We start from the raw sequence: 27,185 nt of genomic DNA, 5'->3' as shown, positions 1-27,185 counted from the left end.
GCACATAAATTCACCTAGGTCTAATGTTGAATAAGCTTGTATTTTATGTACTGAACAAAAGAAAATACTTGACACTATCAATACGATTTGAATTTATTACCTCATTTATAAAAATTATGAGGTCACATATTTGCCAGGAAGACAAATTACATGATTTCGAGTTAAATAAATGCTTATGAAAAATTACAAGCAAAACCATTACTGTTCAATTTTTCTTGTATTTTCCACCTTAGGATATCAGAGAGAAAATGTTTTCACATTCCATAAAATAAAATGTACTATCTATTTTGTGAATCTAGAAGGACGTATATGCTAGCAATTACAATTCTTTAAACCATCTCATAAGTACTAAGAGAGCAAAACCTTTGTAATTACACATCTAATTTTGAATTTCCATTCTAAAACATATCCAATATATGCAAACTTTATTCAGGAATGAGAAATTTGAAATCCATGTACAAATTTTGCTTAAAAAATAGCTCTGAGCACATTTTATTAAAACGTATCTTTGCAAAGTGCAAATTGTAAATCATCTCAAGAATCTCAAATATGTTATACTAATTCATGGAGTAAATTTAAATCCTATAGTCAATCCTAAAATATTCATTAATCAATTTCTGTAGGAAGACAGGGTAACCCACCAATCAGGCCGTACATTGATCAATTAACAGGTGAAGATACTGCCATTCACACTATCAGAATTGATGTGATGAGTGAATCTTGAAACCAGGAAATAAGGACAAAAACTATTGGTCCAACATAATACGGTTATCTATGGCTTTACTGATTTAAATTGATTATAAAAGAATGAGAAGAACATTCATATAAAGTAATTCAGATATGATGTAAGTTGGGTGATTTTCTTCTTGGTTCTAGTGAAACTATCCTTGAATTTGCCACCAATCACAGGATCACAAGTCAAAGAGCAATCCAAACATTATTTCTACTGAGCAAAATACTTCGGTATATAGTTAGTTATTTATTTATCCTATTTCTTCACTTTGAATTTTGACAGACAATAGTGTGTCATTAAAAAACAGCATTTTCTTTACCTGTTGTCGCCAGAGGGTTGGATTGTGCCCCAAACAAAACTTGGGCTAGGATCTTCCAAGGATTCTGCCAAAGATAGAATTACATACTCGATTGAGGTGCTAGATTAGATGGGCTCTAACATTATACCATTATTGATATAAAAAAAGAATAAGCTTAACGTCCTTAAGAGTCTTATGAGAAACATTTACCTGAATAATAAACATAGAAAAGAATGAGTTCTTAGCCAGGTGCAAACACAAATCATTTAAATGTTTGACAAGGTTTTGAATCATTTATGACTGCATATGATCATATACGTTATTGATATTAGCAGTCAAGAAAATGCAAGTTGAACATAGATTTTAATTCCACTCCTAAAGGAAGAAATCATACAAAATCATAAGGTAAGGTGTAATTCAATAATGGAAAATGCAGAAAAATCTACAAGCTTTTTGGGGGGTGGGGAGGAATCCGTTCGTGGGGCCTGAACTCTAGGCCTGGGCACTCTACCTCAGCTCTTCAGCTCAAGGCTAGCGCTCTACCATTTGAGCTATCGCACCACTTCCAGCTTTTGTTTTAGTCTTATATGGTGCTGAGGAATTGAAACCAGAGCCTCATGCATGCAAGGTAAGCCCTCTACCACTGAGCCACCTACCCAGCCCCCAAATCAACAAGCTTTGTACCTTTATCCCATTCTTCTTCAGAGGAAATATATGGCCATGTATTTTTAGAACTCTTGTCTTGTTTCCCGTTCCATTTGATGTTATCTACAAATAAACAGAAATCAACCATCTGAGTAGGTGAAAATGGCCTAAATTGATTTAGTTTCTGTTTTCCTTTTAAGGCTTACCTACATCAACTACAAGAGTTTTGTCCATACAAGTTGCAATATGTTCACTGAGTTGATCTCGTGTAATCAGGTGGCGAGCATTAAAGGGACAAGTAGCCAATCTGGCAGCAATATCAGGGTGATTCTGTGTAACAAAAGTTCAAAAATGAAGAAATATTTTCAATTTTTCTCTTTTTAGATTTCTTTGGGCAGGATGCCTACCATGGGTTTGACACCACGGTATGGGTACTCTGCTAGTTCATCCTGTTTGTTATAAATACATATTTTATTTGTAAAGATACTGTACAGAAGAGTTAGAATTTTGTGAATAAGTACATTTCCTATAGATCATTGTTACTGCCTCCTTTGTTTTCCCCTATGATCCCTTCCTTCCCTATCATCCCAACTCCTCCTACCCTTTCCTGAACTCATAGCTAAGGTTGTAAAGCTCATTATCAACATAGGTTCGTGTATGTATAATTGTTGAATGGGTCAACCTGTATCCCAAAGCACTATAGAGTTTCCTCAAAAGATTACATGTAGAGCTACTCTATTATCCAGCAATCCCACTTTTGTGCATTAACACGAATGATCATGTACAAGACCATGGTAAATCTACCACAATTGTTTACCATAGCTATGATATGGGACCAACTCAGAAGTCCCTCAGTAGATGAATGGATTAAGAAAATATGGTAATTATATGTAAAATGGAATTCCATGCCTCCATCAGAAAGAATGATATTGCTCCATTTGTTAGTAAATGGTAAGATTCAGAAAAAATATGTTAATTGAAGCAAGTCAGGCCCAAAGAAACATAGGTCCATTGTTTCCCTTAGTTAGAATAAGTAGTGTATGTTCAGAATAAACAGAAATGTTCAAAAGTGATGTACATGGGACCATAAAAATGCACTTTACAATTACAGGAGGGGTGATGGGAAGTTGGGAGTGTAGTTGAGGAGGTTGGAGCTAGGGGATGATAGGGTGAAACAAAGGAGGAGGCAAAAGTACTTGATGTCTCCATCAGAATGAATGGTATTGGCAATTTTGTTAGCAAATCGGAAGACAGGGAAAATTTATATCAAGTGATGTAAGCCAGGCCCAAAGAAACATAGGTCCTATGGTTTCCTTATTTGCAATAACTAGTATATGTCTGAGACAAGCAGTAAATATTAATTAAAAGGAACCCCAAGATAAGGACAGAAGTGTATTTTTCTTTCTTGCTACAGTTCAAACATATTGCTTCAAAAGTACCACATGACGTTTTTGTTCCATTGTATATACCCTCCCCCACAGAATAACCCCTATTTTTGGAAGAGCTGAGGAAGATCACAGAAGAGAAGCTGGAGGAAAATCTCTCGATGAGAAAGCAGTTTTAGTGTTCCAGAGAAATTTTCTGGGCTAGAGAATTGCACTAAGTGAGCCATCACAGTATAGAGATTTTGGCCAGAGAGGGAAATCCATCAAGGAGACACATCTGAGCACTTGCTGGTAGGTGTGGGTGCAGAGGTTGTGGTGGATGTGGTGGCCATGGCCAACATACTAACAGACAGAGTCTGAGACATAGGTTCCAGTCACTATTCACAATTAGCCAGAAATGACAGGGAGCAGAAATCTTCATCCTCAGGGCCACAAACCAGGGATGGCCCAGAAACCAAGAATATGGCATGAGTACATCTGTGACACCTCACTCATTCTAAGAGAGCAGCTGTGGAAAGACTGCCCCTCCCCACCACCAGAGCTCTCCGTCTCTGATACTGACAAACGCCTGGCTGAGCAGCCAGCTCTTGGTGTTGGAAGAACTTAAAGAAAAAAATCCATTTAGCAGGGTTCAGGTACCTGACCTGAAATGTTTGGCTCAGCTCCACCCATGGAAAAGTCACCCTGCCCAGGCAGAGAAGCTCCATCCCATGAAAAGTGACCTTTTTCACTGGGTAAACAGAGCCAGATTATGCTCCTCCCAATTGCATCATAGACACAGTATTGAAACTCAGTAAACCTAAACACTAAGAATGGCTCCAGGCTGGGCTCTGTGAATTTTTTAGGAGGTAGGTCCTCAGGGAAAAGCTATCATTGGTCATCGGTCTTAACACTACCCAGGACCTAGCCTTATCACATAAACTCCAAGCTAGAGGAAAAAGGCATCTCACTGAATTGAGATACTCAAAGCCAATCTCCCTGCCATTCAACTATACTGGTAGGAAAGCAATAAATTCCTTCAACATTCAGAGCATTTTTCTGCCTGCTCAAACAAATTTACTTAAGAAATCAAGCAACAGAAAATCAAACACCATAAGCAGACTAGAGACTCCATAAAGAGAGTGGTTACAGAACCAGGGGAGATACAAGATTCCCACCACCACACCCGAAAAATTCAAAGGAACATTTATCTATCATTTTTTTATTTTTGTATTTTAATTTTATTTTTTTTTCATTTTTTGTTGTGAAAATATTGTTCAGAGGGGTTACTATTACCTGGACAAGATAATGAGTACATTTCTTATCAAACATTGTAGCCTCCTCCTTGCTTTCCCCTTCCCATCCCTTCACATTTAGCCCCACCAGCCCAACACACTTCCTGCACCCCAACAAAGTTGTAAAGTTCGTTTTTGACATAACAACTTGCACATCATATTATTCCAATGGGTCTGCCTCTATTCCTAAATGATTTGTTTTTTCTTTTCCCCTATATCAATTATACCAACAACAAATACAATGAATGTCTTTAAGAAATGTTTTCCATTATTTTGCTCTGATAGTTTTTATTTTTTTATTTTTATTTTTTATACCGAAATATTGTACAGATGGGTTACAATTACACGAGTAAGATAATGAGTAAATTTCTTACCAAGCATTGTAGCCTCCGATTGTGTTTCCCCTTCCCATCCCTTCCTTTCCCCCCTCCTGCTCCCCCCCCACCGAATCCTCCCTGCTACCACTCCACAACAAAGTCATAATTTTTATTTTAAGTGTGTATGTGTGTATGCTTTTATGTTTTAACCTCTTGTGACCTTTTTGTGCTTTTATATTATTTTTTCTCTTTTGATGTCATTTTTTTTATTCTTCCCTTTTTCACATGACTTAATTACTATTTTTCTCATCCATTGATATATACCCATTGTGAATTATTCGACCTTATCCCACATGTGGCCATACTTAAACCAGAAATGTATTACTCAATACACAACCTCTTAAGTTTAACTTTTTATTAGTAATATTATGTCTTTATACATATATAACTTTCAAGTATTCCAATTTTAGGAATTTTAATTATTAGTTTTCATGTTCTTTTTATTTCTCCTCTCCTCTCATCCTATAAAAAGATTGAAAATCTGCAAATTACTCACTGTGAGTTTCATAGGTAACAAGAGAATTTAAACCAAAGTTTAATACAGGAATAGCAGGAGTGTTAGGAATCTACTCAAAGGTTAATATAGGAATTTTGTAAGCAGGCTGAGAAGAGACAAATAGAAATGTAGGAATTGCATGAGTAGGCTGAGGACAGTGCAAAAGAAAGACAGGAATTGTGTGAGCAGGCTGAGAAGAGTTAAATAGAAACACAGGAATTGTGTGGTGAGCAGAAACTAATCAAAGGGCAATGGAGGAATTGCATGAGTTGGATGACAAGAGATAAAAATCAAAAGGCATTCATAGAATGCATAAATAGACAGCTGAAGGAATCCAGGGATACCACAAATGGAATGCTGAAGAAATGGGAATCCAAAAAAAGGATAACCTATCAACTAATTGATTTGAGAATAAACACTGAACACCAAGTTATGGTACTAAAGAAGTACATAAAAGATGTAAAACAAAGCTCCAACAAAGAATTTGAAGCCATCAAAGTCAACCAGTTAGAAGAAAGGCAATAAGAAACAAAGTAGAAATTCTTGAAATTATGTTAGACCAAGCAGAAGGTTGAATCTCAGAGATTGAAGAAAACCTCGATAATAGAGTGAAAAACATACCTCTATCCAAGACTAACCCAAGAGAGATTTATTCCACATTTGGAAGACAACATTAGAAGGCCTAATCAGAGGATAGTGGATGTAGAGGAACACCTAGAGACAGAAGTTAAATAATCTAAGAAATTTATGAGGATGCTAACAGAGAACTTCCCAAACATGCAAAAAGATAGGCCTATTAAGACAAAAGAAACTTGTATAACCCACAGTAGAACAGACCAGAACAGGAAATTACACTGTAATATTATAATGTGCACAGTCCCAATTCAGACCAAGGACAGGATCCTTAAAATTGTAAAGGAGAAAAAATCAATCATCTCAAAAGCGAAACCCTTTAGAAAAACCAGATTTCTCAGCAGAGACAATTAATAAGAATAGCCAAGAATGATGTATGCCATGTTATAAAGAGAAACAATTATCAACAATCTTATTGTCCCCAACAAAAATATCCTTCATAAGCAAAGGTCAAATAAAAACCCTCTTTAGGGGACAGAGAAGGTGGATCAGTGGTAGAGCATTACCTTGCCTTCCTGAGGCTGTGTGTTCGATTCCTCAGCACCACATAAGCAAAAAGAGAAAAAAGCCAGAAGTGCTGCTGTGGCTCAAGTGATATAGCGCTAGCCTTGACTTGATGAGCTGAGGGAGAGTGCCCATGCCTATAGTTCAGCCCCAAACCGGACCCCCCACTCTGAAAAATAAACAAACCCTCCATATCAAAGAAACAGGAAAACCATATATTTCCACCACACAAGACCTACAACAGATACTTAACTATGTCGTACACATAGAAAAACAACAAGACCACAATAAAGGGCAAGAAACTGCATCGAAACTGAGAATCCAAGAACCATAGGAGGAGGCCAGTTGTTATGGCCCCTAAGAAGGTGAATAACATGGCAGGAACTACCAAACATCTCTCAGTCCTAACTCTTAATATTAATGGACTTAACTCTCCAATTAAGCAACATAGACTGTCTAGATCTATGAAAAAACAAGATCATTCTATCTGCTGCCTCCAAGAATAAAGAACACATTGCCCATAAGGACAAACTTATTTTGAAAAGGAAAGGCTGGTTTAAAATTTACCAAGCACAGAGCCCACATAAACCGGCAGAAGTTGCAATCCTAATGTAAGGTAACATAGACTACAATTTAAAATTGAGAAGAGGTAAAATTACACCATGCATTCCCTTAAACCACAAGGGGATAAACTTAGAACTCAGTACCAAAAGCCACCAAAGAAAATCCTATAACACATGGAGGTTAAACAACACACTACTCTATCACAAGTGGGTCATGGAAGAGATTAGAAGAGATTTTCAATTACTCATGATATTCAACAAAAATGATCATACAAATTCCCAGCTCCTCTGACACACAGCTAAAGCAGTACTCAGATGCAAGTTTACAGCTCTGAGTTCCATCAAGAACAATTGGAGATATCTGAAACCAATATTAATGGAGACATCTGAACCTAAATGAAAAAGAGCAGCAAGATAAACCCTATCAGTAGATGGAAAGAAGTCATTAAAATTAAATCAGAATTAAATGAATTAGAATTTTTTTAAAATAGAAAGAATAATAAATATGGTTGTTTCTTTGAAAAAATTTAAAGAATTGACAGGATTAGCAAATTTGATCAGGAAAAGAAGGGACCACACCAAATAAACACAAAGGCAAATGGAAACATTTCCACAGGAAAGACCAGGATTCAGAACATTATGAGAGAATAGAGCTCAAACCATTGTGCTAATAAATTTTGGAATCTGGAAGAAATGGACTATAGAATGGACTATTTCCTATCAAATTTCGACATGCCAAAACTAAACCACAGTGAGTTAAACCAACTTGACCAACCCATATCAAGAATCTAAATAGGAACAGCAATAACAGACCACCCATCTAAGAAAAACCCAGGACAGAATGGATTTTCCATGGAATTTTACAAGGCCTTCAAAGCAGAATTAAACCAGTACTCCTCCATATCTTCAATAAAATTGAAGGAAAATTTGATTGCTATGCTCTTTGTATGAAGCCATCATAACCCTCAATATCAAAATGTGGCATGGTTTCATTAAAGAAAGGAAATTAAGGACCCATTACTTTCAAAAATATCGAACTAAAACTACTCAACAATATTTTGGTCAATCAAATTCATCAATTCATCCAAAAAAATCATACATCACCATCAAACTGGATACATTTCAGGGATGCAAATATACACAAATCAGTTAGTTAAATATAAAAAAATCAATTACGGTAATTCACCACATCGACAACAGCAAGGATATGTACCATATGATTACTTCAATAGATGCAGAAAAGCCAATGACAAGATCCAACACTCCTTTATGATGAAGGCTCTGGAAAAAAATAGGTATTCATGGAACATTCTTCAATACAATAAAGACAAATCTATAGCCAGCATTTTACACAATGATGAAAATTTAAAGCCATTCCGTCTAACTCAGGAAGCAGACAAGGATGTCCACTCTCTCCAGTTCTCTTCAATTTAGCACTAGAATGCTCAAAAACAGCACTAAGACAAGATGGAAACATAAAGGGGATCCAAATACCATAAATTGAAGTAAAAAAGCTCCCTCTTTGCAGAGGACATGATCTTGTATTTACAAATTCCCATGGACTCCACTCCCAAATGACTCAAGCTCATTAGAAACTTTGGCAAAGTCTCAGCGTATAAAATTCACACTTAATAGTAAATGGCTTTCATGAATACCAATAATGAGAAAGGTGTGCCTGAAATCAGGAAAGCAACTCCATTCCTCATAGCCCCATAAAAATTAAAATACCAAAGAATTAACTTAACCAAAGAAGTGAAGGACCTCTATGATTAAGTCTTTAACAATCTGAAAATGGAAATCTAAACAGAACTTAGAAATTGGAAAATCTGCCCATGTTCCTGGATAGGAAGGATCAAATCCTGAAAATGGCAATACTTCCCAAAGCGATCTAGAAATTCAATAATATAGATATCAATATTCCAACTCATTTTTCAAGGAAATGGAAGAAACAATCCAAAAATTCATATGGAACAATAAAAGATCCCAAATGGCAAAAACAATCCTCAACAGAAAGAATTGTCCTGGAAGAAAACCAATACCAAATTTCAAACTCTACTACAAAACCATAGTAATTAAAACAGCTTGCTACTGGAACAAGAGACCACAGGACCAATGGAATAGAATTGAAAACCAAGAAAGCAACCATAGTCCTATAGCTATATAAACTTCCATAAAATAGCTAAAAAAAACTAGAATAGAAGAAACTTAGCCTTTTCAGTAAGTGGTGCTGACAAAACTGATTAATCACCTGTTGAAAACTATAGCTAGATCCTCACCTATCAACCTGCATTAGAATCAGCTCCAAATAGATTAATGTCCTTTGAGTTAAAACAGACACCCTTACACCATACAGGTTGGAATAGGAGAAACCTTAGGTCTCCTTGGCACAGGCCGAAATTTGATTAATAGAGATTCAGAAACACAATCAAAGAAAGTTTGGAAAATAGGATTGTATGAAGCTGCATATCTTCGGCATTTCAAAGGACATACCTAGCAATATCAATAAAAATCCCACAGATTAGGATAAGATCTTCACTAGCCATACAACTGACAAGGGTCTCATATCTAAAATATACTTTGAACTCAAAAAATTAAATCACTCAACAACAAACACTCAAAAAAAACCTGCCCAATAGTTAAGTCAGCTAAAGATTAAAGAGAAACCTCTCTGGAGAGAAAACCTCTCTGTCCACTAGACAGTGAAGATATTCTCAACACATCTAACCATAAAATAAATGCAAATCAAAAGAACATTGACATTCCACCTCACCCCAGATAGAATGGCTATACTCAAGAACTCTCATAACATCAGATGAAGGAGGGGTGTGGCCAGAAGGGAATCCTACTGCATTTTCATAGGGAGTGTGAACTTGTTCAACCACTTTGGAAAGTAGCATGGTGTTTCATGAAAAGACTCCACATACAGCTTTCCTATGACCCAGCAATCCCACTTTGGGGCATTTACCCAAATGATAACAAACAAGACCACACTAAAGCTACCAGCACAGCTAAATTTATTGCAGCATTATTTAACCTAGCTAAGATATTGAAGCAACACAGATGCCCCTCCGTAAATTAATGGATCTAGCAAATTGATTTATACTCAGTGGAATTCTATGCCTCCATCAGAAAGAATGACATTGCCCCATTTGATCTGGAACTTAGTATAGCAGTGTTACATGAAGAAAAACATAATTTTCTACCCATAGTTCTGTGAAACTTTAAAGTTTTGTGAAATTTGGATGAAACTAAAAGCAAGATTTTAATCAATACCCTAAATAAAGAAAAGAGACACAATGCATCTCCCATGTTAACAGTTTGTAACCATGGCATCATAACTAAATTGTCCAAACTGAATTCTAGGCCATTTGATAATACAGTGACTGTTTTAACAAAAAAAATGTTTAATAATAAAATCAATTTACATTTTGGCCATTAGGCACTGGGGAGGAGAAGGAAACCACCTCTACGTTTTGTGAAATATGGCACACACAGTTTATCATAATTGCACACATCTTGCCTTTGTTCTGTTTTGAATAGAGATTGAGATATACATCTCCAGAAATAACCGAGTTGGGCTTCGATTGTCTTACTTTCCATTACATGCTGAAGAGATTTCAAAGGAAATACAAATTTCTATTCCATTTATGCCCACAATCTTTCATATCTTTCACATACATTTCCCTAAATTGATTTTAAAACTATATGCAAATTGATCTATGAACCAAAGTAATTACATAATATCAACATGTTCTAATGAAACATTACCTTTCTACATTTCACAAGGTGGTATGGGAACCTGCATGATCTAATTTTCTGATTTTTATCATAGGGACACTTCAATAACCTCTCCGGATCCACACATTCCTGTGAAAGAGAAAAATACCTCGGGAAAATCAATGCATTGGGAACATGCGAATTTTTCAATCTTATTTCCCTTATGAACTCTAGCTTTACTTAGGAATCTGTATTTGGGGAATATAGATTCAAAATATGACAAGAGTATTACTCAGGAATTTAATTTCTGAAGTATTCTGTTTCTAGTACGGAGTTGTTACTTTTTAGCATTATGAAAAATATTTATTCTAGTTAAAAATTACATTCGTTTTCAATTTTCAATCTAGAACATCAAAAGTCACAGTTATAATTATCAAAATGTCTAAAGTTTCAGATTCAATCAGGAGAAATCTCATTATCCCATTCTCTCAGCTCCCATCAATATATTTTCTGTTATTCCAAAAAATAGTGTGAACAAGACCATTTAAGATAACTTCCCCAAACAAATGTGTAAACATTTTTACCTTTTTCCATTGTGACAGCCAGATAAATATTAGCAATTCCTGCAGATAAAAAAAAATTCTGAGAGAAAACATGATTAAATACATCAAAACCACATCATAAATATGGTTCCACAGCGATATGAAAAAAAAAAACTGGGTAAAACTTATTCATCTCTAATACGTTTTGTTGCTGGACACACTTGAATTGAAATGCATGGATATCCCTGTCTACTTCACAGATTATGACATGCTATGGAAATGTATAACTTTTGAACTCAAAATATTTTGTGTTTTTCAGGCCTTTCTACCTTATCAAATTAGAGGATGACGCATCATGACAACTTTCAAGAGAATTTGGAAAATGTCTTCTTAATTATCGATGTCTGAATTAACAATATCCAAATTCCAATGTACAAATATCTAATACCTATTGAACAAATGCACTTATGTGAATGAGGATTTGCTATTCTCACAGATATGTGATATCCTCTTCAGATCAGTATGGAATATTATTCAAGTAACTGCTTCTTAGAGAAGATATGTTTTGCAAAGTAAAGGAATCATTGAGACTGGTTAGTCAATGTTTCAGATTGGACTTTGGTTCAATGGGTAGTGAATTTCAGTTGTGCAGTGTCTAGTGGCCGTGAAGTAAGCCAGGCCCAAAGAAGCAAAGGTCCCATGGTTTCCCTTATTTGCAATATCTAGTATAGGTATGAGTCACGCAGAAAAGGTCAGATAATGTGATGTTAGGAAAATGAACCCTTAAATATGTATTTTAATGTTTTCGTTTCTTTCATGCATATGTTTCTAAAGCATTTATAAGATTATTTCTTTGTTGCTTTGTATGTCCCTCCCCCACAGTGTAACCCCCACTTTCACTATACTTGATGTCAGTATAACATGTGGAGGAGATGGGGGCAAACAAGTCGTTTAAGGATTCTGGTGGACCTGTTTCAACAATGAGAAGTACAAAATGTCATGTCAAAACCAGCTTTACAATGTCGGTGTGGGGGGGAGGCGGGTATAATTGGGTGGGGGGAGGGGGGAGGCTGGGAAGGGAGGTGAAGGGTAAACAAAGGAGGAGGCTGCAATGCTTGGTAAGAAATGTATGCATTATCTTGCCCATGTAATTGTAGCCCCTCTGTACAGTATGTTCTCAAATAAAATAAAATAATATTAAAAAAAAATTCCAGGTTTGCTCTTCAAGTTTCAGGCCCTGAGTTCAAGGATTAGATTATGCCTTCAATCCTCAATCCCTGTTTTCAAGGTCCTGGGCACCAGTTAAACTACCAGCCCATGAGATCATGACCTAGGCTATGAGCTCAAGGGATAGGCTTTTAGTTTCTAGGCACAGGCCCAGAGATTCAGGCCCAGCTATAAGTTCAAGTCCCAGGCAAACATTTCAAGGACCAAACAGAAGTTCAAGGCTTGGGCTTTGCAATCAAAGTCTAATCTTTGAGTTTAAGTCACAGGCCCAGAATTCAAGGTCAAAGGCCCCAGTAAAAATACCAGGCTGAGAATTCATGGCACAGTCTCAGAGTTTATTGTAAGGTTCCATTTCAAGCCATAGGACCCAAGTTCAAAACCTAGGTCCTGAGTTTAAATCCCAAACGTTGAGTTCCAGGCGAAGAAGTTGATACTAGGTACCATGAGTTTAAGGCTCAGTCATCAGCTTAAGACTCCAGCCCTAATGTGAAGTCCCAGTTCCACAATTCCTACTGAGTGCAAGATCCAGGGCCCCAGTTCAAGTACCAGTCCATGAATTCAAGGCTCAGGTAATATTTTAGGCCCAATCATGTAGTTCCATGCCCAAGTCAAGAGTGTCTCGACCAGGCAATGAGTCCAAGTCCTAGGACCACAGTTCAACGCCTGAGTGGTGAGTTCCAGGCCCAGGCCTATGAGTTCAGGACATAAGCATTGAGTTAAATACCCCAAGTATGTGTTCAGATCCAGGCAGTTCAGATCCCATGCCAAGGGTTCAAAGTGTAGGCTAGGAGATCATTCCCCAGGCCCTCATTTCAAGTAACAGACCATGAATAAAAATTCTAGGCTAAGAATTCATGTTGCAGACCCTGAGTTCAAGGACCAGCCCTCGAGTTGAATGTCCAAGGCCACTGTTTAAATCCCAGTAAGAGCCCAGGTCCTGATTTTAATGCCAGGATGTGAATTTCATCCCTAATCCCCATGTTATAGTCTCAGGCTGATCATTCAATGCCCAAGCCTACAGTTCAACTCCAAGGCAATAAGTTCAAGCCTAAACCTGAATGGAAGTCATATGAATGCAGGTCAAATTCCAGGCACCAAATTCAAGTCTCAGTCTGATAGCTAAAGGCCCAGAAACAAAACTTCAAATCACAGGCTGCAAATTCAAGTCCCAGGCCCTGAATTCAAGTCTCAGGCTGCAATGGAATTCCCAGACATGGATTTCAAAGCCCTGGTGCCAGTTTAAGGCCCAGCCTGTGAGTTAAAGGCCTAGGCCTCATGTTGGAATCCCAGGCCCCCAATTCATCCTGTAGCTCAATATGGTGAGATGAAGGACTAAGCTGTGAGTTTAAGGACTACTCTGTGAATTCAAGATCCAGACCCAGAGTTTCAGGCCCAATCTTTGAGTTCAAGTTCCAGGTCCTAATTCAAGAATGAGGCACCAAGTTCATGGCCCTGTTACTACTTGAAGGGCAAGGCATTGAATTAAAGGCCCAGGCCCAGAGATCAAATCCCAAGCTTTAAATTCCAGGTCCAGACCATGAGTTAAAATCCAAGGCCCTGAAAATTAATCTAAATACCCTCTTCTTGTTGAGTTCAAAGTCCAGGGATCCAGTTCAATAACCAGGACATAAGATCAAGGCCCAGGCTGTGAGTTCAAGGCCCAGGCTCCAAGTTCAAGACTCAGGCACCCAGTTCAGGATCAGGGTTGTGAATTCAAAGCCCAGGCTGTGAATTGAAGCCCATGCTCAGTGTTCAAGATCCAGAGAAACATTACATCAGAGCAATCCCTAGGCTATGAGTTCCACTTCCAGTCTCTGAGTTTAATCCTAGACCATGAGGTCAAGGCCCAGATCCTGTGTTCAAAGTAGAGGCCAAGTTCATGTCCCTGGCTTTGTTAATATTCCTGGGCACATATTCAACTTGCAAACTGTGTGTTCAAAGCCTTGACACGGAGTACAAGGTCCAGGGACCAGCTCAAATCCAAGTTTGTGAGTTCAAGGCTCAGCATGTGAGTTTCAGTACCAAGCTTGAGTTCAACTCCCTAGTTCCAAGTGCAACTTCCAGGCAGAATTCATGTCCCAGGCAGTGTTAACATCATTCACCCCATGTTAAAATTAAATATTGTGAGTAAAAGTCCCAAAGCTGAGTACAAGATCCAGGCTTCCAGTGCAAGTCCAGGTGGTGAGTTCAAGGCTCAGCGTGAGAGTACCAGCCCCAAGCCTGAATTCAACTCCCAAGCACTAGTTCAAATTCGAGGTCCCAAGTTCAAGGCCCAGGATCCTGGTTCAAAGACGAGTTTTGAATGCTAACCCAAGACTTTGAATTTAGGCCCAGGCAGGAATTCAAGTCCCAAGTCATGAGTAAAAAATCCCTGGTTCCAAACTAGAGTTTTAGGCTCAGAATTCAAGGACAAGGCCTCAGTTTGAATACCCATCAAATTCAAGCACAAGGGGCCTAGTTCAAATACCGGCCCAAGCTGAGAGTTCTAAGCCCCAGCCAAGAGTTTCTGGCCAAAATAGGAGTTCAATTCCTCGAACCCCAGTTCATGTCCTAGGCACCCTGTTCCAAGTGGTGGGCCACAGTTCAACTCCTAAATCCTGAGTTTAAGGGCCAGGACAAGTTTCAGGCCCCCCTGCTTTAATTTGAGTTTCTGGGAGGTGAACTCATGACCAAGGCAACAGTTTCAAGGCCCATCCTGAGTTCAACGGCCAGGACATTTGTTCAGGGCCCAAACAATAATTTCTGGTTCCTGACCTTGAATACAGGTCCCAACCCATGAGTTCAAGTCCCATGACTTCAATTCAAGGACAAGCCTCCAACTTAAATGCCCAAACCTCATATTCAAAGTCTATTTGTTATTTGTTCTGCCTAAACAATATCATACATTCTATGTCTCATATTCCCTCAATTAATCAATCTTTAACATTATAATTTTCTTCATTTCTTCATTTCTGTATTTTCCTACTGAGAGTCATGAAGATGGTAAAAATGCCACCTAGTTGTTAAAAAAAAAAACGGGATGAAACACTTGGGCATTAGGAAAATTTTCATGGTCATAATTGGGACCTGGAGAACCATTACAAAATAAATCTTACTTGTGCAAATTTACTAAAACAAATTGATTAAGGTTAGCTTGGAATCCTGTTTACTTATAAATCTTTCATGATCGTTCTGTTTCTATTCTGACACAAAGTTCACCATACTGTTGTAAGGATAGACTTTGTCTCAGAATGACAGTGTCTATTTATTTTGATAAACAGAAATGCCACTTCTCAATATTTTTATTAGGAGGTAGATTCAAAACAAGACTTTTTCAGAACATGTTCAACTATGTCAAAAACGTTCCTCTGCCTTAATTGATGTGGTTCATCTTTCTATGTATCTTTTGAATTCACATCTTACATTCATATCCATGTAAAGTAAAAGTAAAATGAGCTAAGAATTTTTAAAGCAAGTACTTCCAAATATAAAACAATGAGAGCAAATGAGACAAGATCCCAGAATGTTTGTCACGTATATATATATATATATATATATATATATATATATATATATATATATGTGTACATATGTATAATTATATGTGTGTGTACATTTACACACATATACATTTATATTTATAAAACAATTACAGTTAGTACATAACACAAAACAAAAACATTTTGATATTAAGTATTAGGAAATTTCCTGGAAATTAATTTATTTATATTTAGTTTGTAGAATTTTCACTTAATGCCTCGGTTGTCAGGCTTATCCCGAACACATGAAATGAAGTTAGGTATTATTAAAAATATTTATTATTCAATGATCTTCAAAAGTAGAATTGATTCATTTAATATCAAATTGCAGGTGATCCATTTTATTTGTCACTCTTCTAGTATTAGGTAAATTCCTTAGCCATACTTTTCATCAATACCAGTAATTTTATTTAAAAATCTCCTACCAAGTGTTTTGGGGTTAATATTCAGAAAACTTTGAGAGAATAAAGACTTAAGGATAGTGTAATATGTATTCCTCAGTGTCAAGTTCCTTCATGAAATATCTAGTGTATCTGAACAAAGTACTGGAAATATAAGGAGTTGTATGAAAATAATAAGGAAAGGGAAATGTGGGTTTTCAAAACTCTGTGTTTGCAATTCTTTTGTGAACCTGAAGAACTGAAGAATTTAAATATGCTATGTGTAGAATAAAAGAACCTGATTTGAGACTATACTAACAAGACCAAGAAGAGAGAAAAGTATTACAAAACCATGATTTGACTTTAAATGGAGAATCAGGCAACATCCCTAAGCAAAAACCAAAACATGGATACTTAGCTACTGATAAAAGAAAGGATGGTATGGATGGGCTTGATATCTCATGAAGCAGAGCAGGAGCCCTCTCTGAAATAGACAGAAATGCCATCCATCAGATGGCGTCTGACAAGGAAAGATGAGGTTTTGTTTCTATTGTGGATGTGTTCATCGTTCTTGTGATAGGAGAAATCGAGCTCATGTAAGAATGAAGATCTCCAGGGTTCCAACCCAACATGGGCGTCTCTCAGTTCAGTCAAAGTATACAAAACATTCAACAAGTGCTTTTGCTTCAATGAACAACAATTCATTTCATTGCCTGGAGTTCTAGATGGATTGCTCACTGTTATTGACCAACCTGCAATCTGATCCTCATTCAAATTCCTTGTAATAAGCCAGTGCTCTTTTCTTTCTCACCATTGTGTAGGCTACCCCATACTAGATATTTTTGTGAACTCCATTTTCACTGAAAGTAATAGAGATACTACATTTGAAATAACTAATAGACACTACATTTGAAATAACTAAGCACAATGCACAGATGGGATAGGCTTCAACTGGTTTTCTTTATAACAGTAGCCTACTGACAGCTACAATTATTAATAATTAGTCCACATAGTATGTGTTGGTAAAATGTAATTTGATAGGACAGTGGGACTCATGAAGAAACAGAAAAAAATCACTGAAGTTTTATTGTAGTTAGTGATATACAAGGATTTAGGAATATCCGGAATTTGTTTTAAGAATATCAGGGCCAAATGTGAACACAGGATTAGTAATAAGGAATATGATTCAATGAATTGCTTCCATCATGGCAATATTGTAGTCGGAATTGTTAGGAACAATCACCAAAATTATCTCAAAATGGATCCTCACAAATCAGTGTTCTGATGTAAACATCTATGAATTGATTGTTTATAGGGAAATTTTGGTACCTGTAAAATTGAGGAGTTTATACAATTCTCAATGACTACAGTGGCTTTAATTACTTTACCAGGTAATTCATGCTTGGACAGCAGCCTAACACTGAATCAGAAAATATAAACATTAATAGTTACTTCTGCTCACCACAAACAGTCTGTCATGTTCCTGACATGAACACTTAAGGAAATGCATGGAAATTTATAGAAAATGATTTGTTTCTTAGTTGGTGCTGGCCACTGTTTGGAAGTTCAGAATTACTCAATCTCTTTATATTCTCATTTTTTTTCCATTTTAATATGTCCTGTGATAGGTTTCTCCTTGTATTGGTTTCTTGAACCTTCTATAGTCTATACTATCCAATATGAATGGAAAATGCTCGTGGTTACCCATAGACTCTCTTTTCCAGTATTATGAGTCAATCCTGAGAATTGTGCTCATGTTCCAAGTTTCTCCAGATTTCTGCCAATATTTTATGGTATTCAAAGGGAAATGTATTGATTACTGATTATGCACAACGCCAGAAACAAACTGTTTTCAAAACCACTATATCTGTTGATCACATTCTGAATTTACATATCTAACCTTTACCCTAACTACACTGTTCCAATATCTTTCACAAGGTAGAAATTCAAAAAACATGCTTTAAAAACCAGTCCAATTAGCAACAGGACTGTTTCTACTGTAAAATTTATTCTGAAAACAAATTGTAATTTCAGAAATCATGATACACATAATATGGTTTTGTATGAAAAATTAAATAGTTTATATGGAAACAAAGTAGCACTTAGTCCTTCAATCCATGTGGAAACCTGATAAAATTTTTCTGAACTTTGGTAACAATGGCTTCTGTCCCAACAGTACTTTCAAAGTGTGCAGCTACTATTGTTCTTAGTGTTTATCCTAATTGAACATGAGAAGACTATAATTCTTGAGGGACTCAAGTAAGAAACAATATAACCATTTTTTATTCCTCTGAAATTCTCATGGAGAAAAATTTTGGAAAACCAAGATTGCGTTGATTTCAAGCAAAATGTTATCAGGTACTTATTTTTCCTGGTGGTCTATGAAAGAACCTTCCTTGACTGCCTTTCTCCTTTATATTTCATGTATTTTGTTTGTTGCATATTTTGTTAAGATGCAATAAACAAATTCCATATCTTATTTATGCATTTATTACTAAGTACTGGAAATCTCAGAGTATTAGCCCTGATAATTATCTCTTGAAATTAAGAAAAGCAAAATGTATTTGAAATAAGACTTCGAATTTTAATACATATGTGAGTTCTTTCCAACTTACAATCCATCAGTCAAACAATGTTTGTGTCCTTTTAGTTTTTGAACACAAGTCCAGGTGTCCAATTTTAATCATCCCAAATGACAGGAAAAATTGATATCAAACTTAATGAAAATATGTCAAAATGCATGATTTTGCAATATTCAACTACACTGCATGTAGTTGTGAGTGGAAAAGTAATAATTTTATCTCACTGTACTTGAGCAGTATCTACTGAATATTTCTTGAGAAAAGTTTTATCTCTTCTTGATGTGACTGGTAAAGAAAGTTTCAAAATCCTAATAGAGTCACTTCTGTTCAGAATTATTTGGTATATCTCTTCCAAATGAACAACACAAAACTGATGATTTATTTGTAATAATTAGCATAGGTCTATGGTAATTTATCAGATGATCAGAAAAGTTCAAATATGACATAGATTGATAAATAGATTATAGATACTAGATAGGTAAACAGAGACACAGACAGAGAGCCACACAGACAGATAGATAGATGGATACATAAATAGATGGATAGATAGATAGATAGATAGATAGATAGATAGATAGATAGATAGATAGATAGATAGATAGATAGATAGAAAGAAATAGATATTTTATTTCTATATAAAATAACGTAACAGGTAATGAAGTGCAAGATATGGACAGAAGAGTTTTTCTTTGTTTTCCTTGACTTTCATATCATGATTTTTTTTGTTTCTACAATTTGACATGAAATTGTATTGTTCCCTAAACGCTGTCAATAAATCTGTATGGACCCATCACTGGTGGCTTATGCCTGCAATCCCAGCTACTTAGAAAGCTGAGATCTGAGGATCGCAGTTCAAACCCAGCCCGTGCAGCAAATTCTGTGAAACGCTGATCTCAAATAAACCATCAGAAAACCGGAAGTGGCACGGAGCTCAAGTGATAGAGTGCTAGCCTTGAGCTGAAGAGCAGGAGGACAGCACGCAGGCCCAGAGTTCAAGACCCAGGACCACCAAAATAATTAAAAAACCTGTGTGAAAGACTGACCATGTTTTTACTATTCTCAAGGGTTGTATTCGATTGATTTAGGAGAAAAGTGAAAAGCAATTAAACCAATGTGAAATATATTATAAGTATAATATAATATATATAATATAAATGATATATAAATATAATATTGATGGATAGTCAGAATGAGTGAATCACTCAAAGAATTTTAGTCAAATATATTCCAATTTGAAATAAGAAAACAAAAATCATGAAATGAAAGCATCTTAAACAAAAAGAAAAAAAAGAAAACAAAACGAAAACTAAATAACAACAATAAAAACACATCACCTTAATTATTTGCAATGTCAAACAAAGATACAGGATAGTGGATCAACAATATTATAAATGGTAAATCATTGAAATGACAAGAAAATGAGAGGAAATAACTTAGAATTAGACTTAAAGTAGAAATTGTTCTTGGCTAAACAAACTTCTCAGCAACGTAAATATGTATAGCATTTAATATTTTTAATTTGTGTAAATACCATACAAAGGGTTTACAATCACATGGGCACTATAATGAGTACATTTCTTTTTTTTTTATTGTGAGAATACCATACAGATAAGGTACATTTACAAGGGTAAAATAACGAGTACATTTCTTATCAAGTACTGTATCATCCTTCTTTGTTTCCCCAAACCATCCCTTACCAGCTCCTACTCCCCCCACCTCCATTCCCTCCCCACACATTTTTGGGGTGCTGTGTGTGTGTGTGTGTGTGTGTGTGTGTGTGTCTGTGTGTGTGTGTGTCTGTGTGTGTGTCTTTGTAACTTGCCAATAGTTCTAACATGCTGTGGAATGATTCCTAAAATTTATGAATTCCCGCAAATCAACAGGTAGTGTAATTTTACATTTTTCTTTTTTCCATGGAGTTTTGACAAATTACATTCTTAAAATATTAAGCATATGTTCTTTCTCTATGTATCTCCTTCTTCAATATGAGTAACTACTGCAATCTAAAGTGTTTGTAGTATACTAATCAATTTAGTCTCATCACCTGTAATAGAATGATTTTGTCCAAACTCTGGCAGTAGTCCATTCTTGTCTAAAAGTTTTCTTGAAAGTTCTTGTTCCATTGTCAGTGTATATTCCTGTGTTTGGAGCATACATACCTTAGGAAATTTCTGGAGAATATCAGGTTTTGTAATGATTTATTTGGTACTAAAAATACCTGAATTGAAGACTACTACTCACTGTCAACAACACCATATTTATATATATTCTGTGCAAAACACCTTAACATACATTCTGTAATGGGGAAATAACTGGCACGTATATTCATAGGGATTGCTATAGATACCAATTCTGAAAATAGCACTTGTCTTGGCTTGGAAAATTGGCTGAGTGGTAGAGTGCTTGCTTTGCATTCATGAGGCCCTGGGCTCGATTGGTCAGCACCACATGAACAGAAAATTCCAGAAGGAGTGCTGTAGGTCAAGTGCTGGGACAGTATCCTTGATCTTTAGAAGTGAGCGACAATGCTGAGACCCAGAATTCAGGTACCACAACAGACTAAAACAACAACAACAAAAAAGTCTCTTGCATATCACAGTGTGAAGGGCTGTATAATCTATAATGAGAAGATAATATTAATTGATTCAAGAAGTAAATCAATTTACAGAAATTGTCAATGATATGATAAAAAACTTCAATATAATTACAAAAGGCCTGTCATAATGGGGCATAATGTTGACCCTATGTTTAAACAGAGAATCACTTTGGTTCCCTTAAGAAGTGCACAATATTTATGAACCCATAACTTTCACAGTAAGTAATTATAATAAGGAAAGATATAGAGTGGTGTGGGATTTATATTTCATATATATATGAATGTTACCTCTTCATGTGAATATTACAATTTAACAGCACTGACTTCTGTTTAAAAAATATTTTTAACATATCAAAACCTCAGAACACTACTGAAAGGGAATATCAATAGCTTTAAACCCTGTAGATGTTAGAAAACTCAGTGGTTATCCAAATAGAGTGGTGTAGAGAGAGTATTGCAATCACAAGACAGGTAAAAGATCATTTACTTTCAATATTATATCAAAGTTCCATACTGCTCATATTTATATTTGTTTAAATCCTATTACAAGAATTCGAACTTCTCCACTTCCCTAAATATTGTAAAAAAAGTTTTTGAACTTGCAGCAAGGAGATAACAGCTGAACCCAATTTTGCATCATGTCAAACCAAATATGCCAGAAACTGCACAAGAGAGAATTACCCAAAGTAATGGACACGAAAGTGTACACATTAACACAATTCACCACAAAGAAGCAAATCAAAATGATTTAAACGATTCCTCGGGGGGGGGGGGGAGGGGGCAAACGGAAAGTATTAATTCGGCAACTATATTTTCACATGTTCTCTCATCAGAAGTATCTACATTTTGGTATATTTCCCTCCTACTTTCTTCCCTCCCTCACTCGGGAAAGGTGCTTGCCTTTTGGATTTCTCTCTCAAGAGTAGCTGAAAGGTTGTTAGGAAGGATTATGCAGAAGATGTTTAATACTTTCCAGTTTTCCTCAAACAGGGCATTACTATGTCTTGCTAGGCCCATGTTTAGAAATTATATTGACATGAAAATATAGAAATACTATCTCAGGACCTCTGAATAAGTTCTAACTTCATTTGAAGTCCTGATTTAGATATGATTTCTGAATATTTATTCAATACATATTTTGAACTTAAATTTCAGTAATCTTTGTGGAATTAATCCTGTGACATTAACTGGTACATATGAAGGATAAGCAGCTAAATTCACATAGGTGTTTATATAATTTAATGATTTTAATAAAATTGTATTTTAAAATGTATATTTTGTTTATTGTATTTCAAAGAGCCTTCTACATGGTGGCTCACACTGTGAATTTTGCAAGCAAATTCTCAGGAAACTACTGAAAAATGTATAGTCCCAAAAGTTCATGTGCCTATCTTATATCATTTAAGAAAGCGTATTTTGACACTTATTTGCCTGTTATTAATAACTGTGAAGAAATTATGCTAAAGAGCTTCATAGCAAAGATATAGGTTTAAATTTGGTTAGTTGATGGAATATGGACCAGGTATTTATATTTCTGTTTTGATTTTGATATTTTTAATTATGAAAATACCATACAAAGTGATTCCAATTAAATGGGCAAAGTAAAGAGTGCATTTCTTATCAAACATAATTGACGCTTCCTTTGTTTCCCCTTTCCATCCCTTTTCATCTCCAAGCCCCTGCATCTGACCTCTTCCCATACACACACCCCCACCAGCTAAAGTTGTAATGTTCATTATCGACATACCATCTTGTACATCGCATTGTTGCAAATGGTCCACCTGTATGGCTATTTAAACAATTCCTTTCCCCTCCCCACATTGTAGCAACATTAAGTACAGTATAAACAGGGGTTATACCGTGGGGGAGGAACAGAGAAAGCAATAAAGAAATATCTTGTACATATGTTAGACACACTAGCAAGAGAGAAATTTAGAGAGATTCTATGATTTTATGATAGAAACAACACTGCAATTCAGAGTGGAATATATTGACATTAAAATATAATCTATAGAATACAAACTGATATTGAACTTATAGGAAGACAACTGATACTCAGAAAAGCTCTGAATATGAGTAATGTATAAAACTGAGAGTAAAAGGAAATTTGAGCACATTTAGGTGTATGCTGCTTATCTAAGGATAAGTGAACTGACCAAAGCCAGCCTGAAGCCCTTCAATCAAAAACACATTTCACTTGCAGCGGTCAATTCCAGTTTCTCCTCTGTATGGGACCTCAATTATTGTTCTATTGACATAATAATATTCTCGTTCATGATTTCAGGTCCTTCAGCAAGCCAACCTTTGTCAATTGAAATGCTCCCTTCTGGCCCAAAGACCAAAGGTAAGATTTCTTTTTTCAGTGCTATAGTTTTCAACATAAAATTCACTGGAATTCAATAAGGGTTCAATAGAAGGGTGCTGCTAATGTTTTTAACTTCTAACTCATCTGAACTATGATCATACTGTTTATAGCTACATAGAACTGCTTTTACATCACTCTTGTTTGGATAGTCTGTTGGTTCTAGAGAAGTATTCAGTTCCCTAAAAATAGTCCCAGAAAAAAGATAACATCTTTGTTTTATTTCATCCCCTGAAACAGCATGATTCCTTAATGAAGTTTATCCAGCTAGGATTGAAGTAATTGCTTGGATATATATATATATATATATATATATATATATATATATATATATATATATATATATATGTACATATATATATATGTGTTTGTGTGCATATATATTAGTATATATATTAATAATGGTATTTTAGGAAATATTTTACACTATGTATAGAGTTAAAAGGTTTGTAAATTCTGTGCCTTTAAATGTAACTTAGAGCTGGACACTGGTGGCTCATGCCATTAATTCTATCTACTAAGGAGTCTGAGATCTTTGGATGAAGGTTCAAAGCCAGCCCTGGTAGGAATCTCTTTGAGATGCTTATTCCAAAAAAACACTGGAAACCACAAGTGCCCTTTCGGGTCAAGTGATAAACCTTTGTCTTCAGCTGAAGAGCACAAGGACAGCAACCAAGACCACACTTCAAGACCCACAACCAAAAAAACAAACAAACAATGAATAAAAAAAGAGAATGTGACATCAAAACACACAGCAAAAAGGAGAAATAAAAGAATAATATCAGTATATGATAATTTATGAACAACCAAGAGCCAAATGACCTGTAGAAATAGTATTTGGAAGATGCACAAAAAGTTACATTTTCATTGATATCTCCTAAAGGGAATCAGATGCAGTAAAATGAAGCAGGATTCTCCCTTAAGAAGGAGGAAAACATCCACATTGGTTTGTTTTTACAAACAATTGTAACATTTTTGACTATGCCCCTGGAGATTATCTTAGTCATTGTGATAGGGCAAAGAATGGTCATTTCCAGTTTATGAACTCAGGACTCCCAAATCAACCTGTGCATCAGTCAATTGAAACTTACACATAGCACAGACAACCCAACAAGTATAAATTATGGTCACTAACTATTCTATTACATATTGAATTTCATGGCAACTGTGCTATTATTAGGACATATGTGACTTGTTTCAATTTTCTGTATGTTCCAATATTCGCCAAACAGGTATTGCACCTTTCCTTGGATTATTTATTGCTTTTGAACACAGAACACTGCTTTATTCTCTTCCACTTCCTCTGCAGAAATAAAATCATAGGAAATTTTACAGTTGTGTTATAGCATTTATCACAGCATAAAATACAAAATCAGCTTAACCAGTATAGTTTGGAATCTTAAACTGTGTGTGTAGATAGACAATATGAATGGAGGACTTTTTATGAAAGTTGCCAACCAACTGTGACACAGAACATTGGGGACAAATTTTTAAGTCCTCTGAATGACACGTGAAGTCCTGTAATTCTCTAATGTGGCAGGAAGAGAAATGGAAAAATACAAAATCATGTCTTCAATTCTGGAAGCAAATAAATTACACCGTCTGGATGAAAATTGGCAACAAAGAGTATTGTTACATATTTCACACTGCACATATGGCATTCCACTTGCCAATAAAGATATAGATTACGCAATAACCTAGAATGCATTCTTTTTTTCAACTACACATTTGTAAGGGTGTACTCTCAATACCTATATATCACTTTATTACTCATGTGATTTTTTATCTTGGAATTTTATCCTTGAGGTTCTGTCCATCAATACTCTGTTATACTAAATTATAATTTTTCATGTGAAATGATGTCAACTTCATTAGAATCATTGAAACAGAAGATCAATGATTGAGTTGCATTATTGTGAAGTGATATTGCAATGGAAGAAGCAATAAAATGGATGTTATAATATGACACATTGATGTACACAATAATATATAGCATTCTTTGTATATTTTCATGAAGCTCTGGAACCACATCTAAAATATTAAGCCTACATTCTTTTGACTAGTATATGTAACTAATTGTTACAGATTGAAAGGTAGCCAATTAAATCAGACACCCTATTGTGAATGTGTACATCTAGCTAGGAGGAGTTGTCAATTTGATGCCACAATTCTATTTTTTTTTTTATTCCCACGGTTGATTGAGACATTGCAAGGAATTATCTGTGAGGTTTAATTGCAGATAATTTTCATCAAAAACATTGAGTGTATTTTGAACTCATTGAATTTAAAATGTTGAGAATGGAACTCTCTTTCAATTTGCAGATACATAATTAGTAGTAATGTGCCATGGAAGTAACTAGACCACTTACAGAGGAGAAATGTGAATGCCTTTTATTGCTCTATGACATCATATAAACCAGGTATTTTTAGGACAAAATTTTGAAGTTCCTATATCATTAATTTAGAAAAATCAATCAACTAATTATTGTACCAATTTGACAATTGCAGACCGTTCAGAGAGTTGTGGCAAAAGAAGTAAGACTGCATGTTTTGGAAGGCCACAGCTCTTCTGTAGAACGTTCAGTTACTATATGTAATAGCAAAACTTCATATCATTTACTGACAAGTCATCAAAAGAAATCTTAGAATGATACTTGTTTCTATCTCCTCAGCTTCTGTAGTTTTAAACTAACTAGACTTGGAAGAGGAAATAAATACACCACAGGGATGCATGGATAAAAATATTCAAAATTCAAGAGGAATTAAAAATGACAATTTTTAAAACCATAACAAGGACAGAATAACCAAAACAGGTTACGTGAAAAAATAACACAACTGATAAAACTTAGCAAATCAGAAAGGAGATAGTGAGTGAAGAGCAATGGAGAGAGAGAATGTACCGAAATGAGTGAAACCAGAGATGAGATACTTATCCTCATGACAGAAACAAGATATAGAAAAGGATATGGGAATATTGGAAAAAGCCAGTAAAATAAAGCCCAGCATGCATGTATTTATATATATGTATATAGTAAAAATACTGTACAGAGGGGTTACAGTTACATGAATATAGTAATGAGTGCAATTTTATCTAGCATTGTTGCCTCCTCCTTTGTATTTCCCATACCATCGCTTCCTTCCCCATCTCCCCAACTACTCCCTCCCACCTAGGTTGTAAACTTCATTTGCCACATACAGTCTTGGTCATCGCCTTGTTACAATGGGTCAACCTTTATCCAAATTTGAACAATTTGTTTTTTCCCTTCACCTAACCAAATAAGACAAATGTATATACAGGAGGCAAGACACTGGAATATAATACAGTGAAAATAGGGGTGGCAGAGGAATATATC

This window comes from Dipodomys merriami, unplaced genomic scaffold (assembly GCF_024711535.1).
Source record: "Dipodomys merriami isolate MVZ:Mamm:240054 unplaced genomic scaffold, mDipMer1.0.p SCAF_18, whole genome shotgun sequence".
Taxonomy (NCBI): Eukaryota; Metazoa; Chordata; class Mammalia; order Rodentia; family Heteromyidae; genus Dipodomys; species Dipodomys merriami.
The sequence above is the reverse complement of the archived record's forward strand: the minus strand, read 5'-3'. Positions refer to the sequence as shown.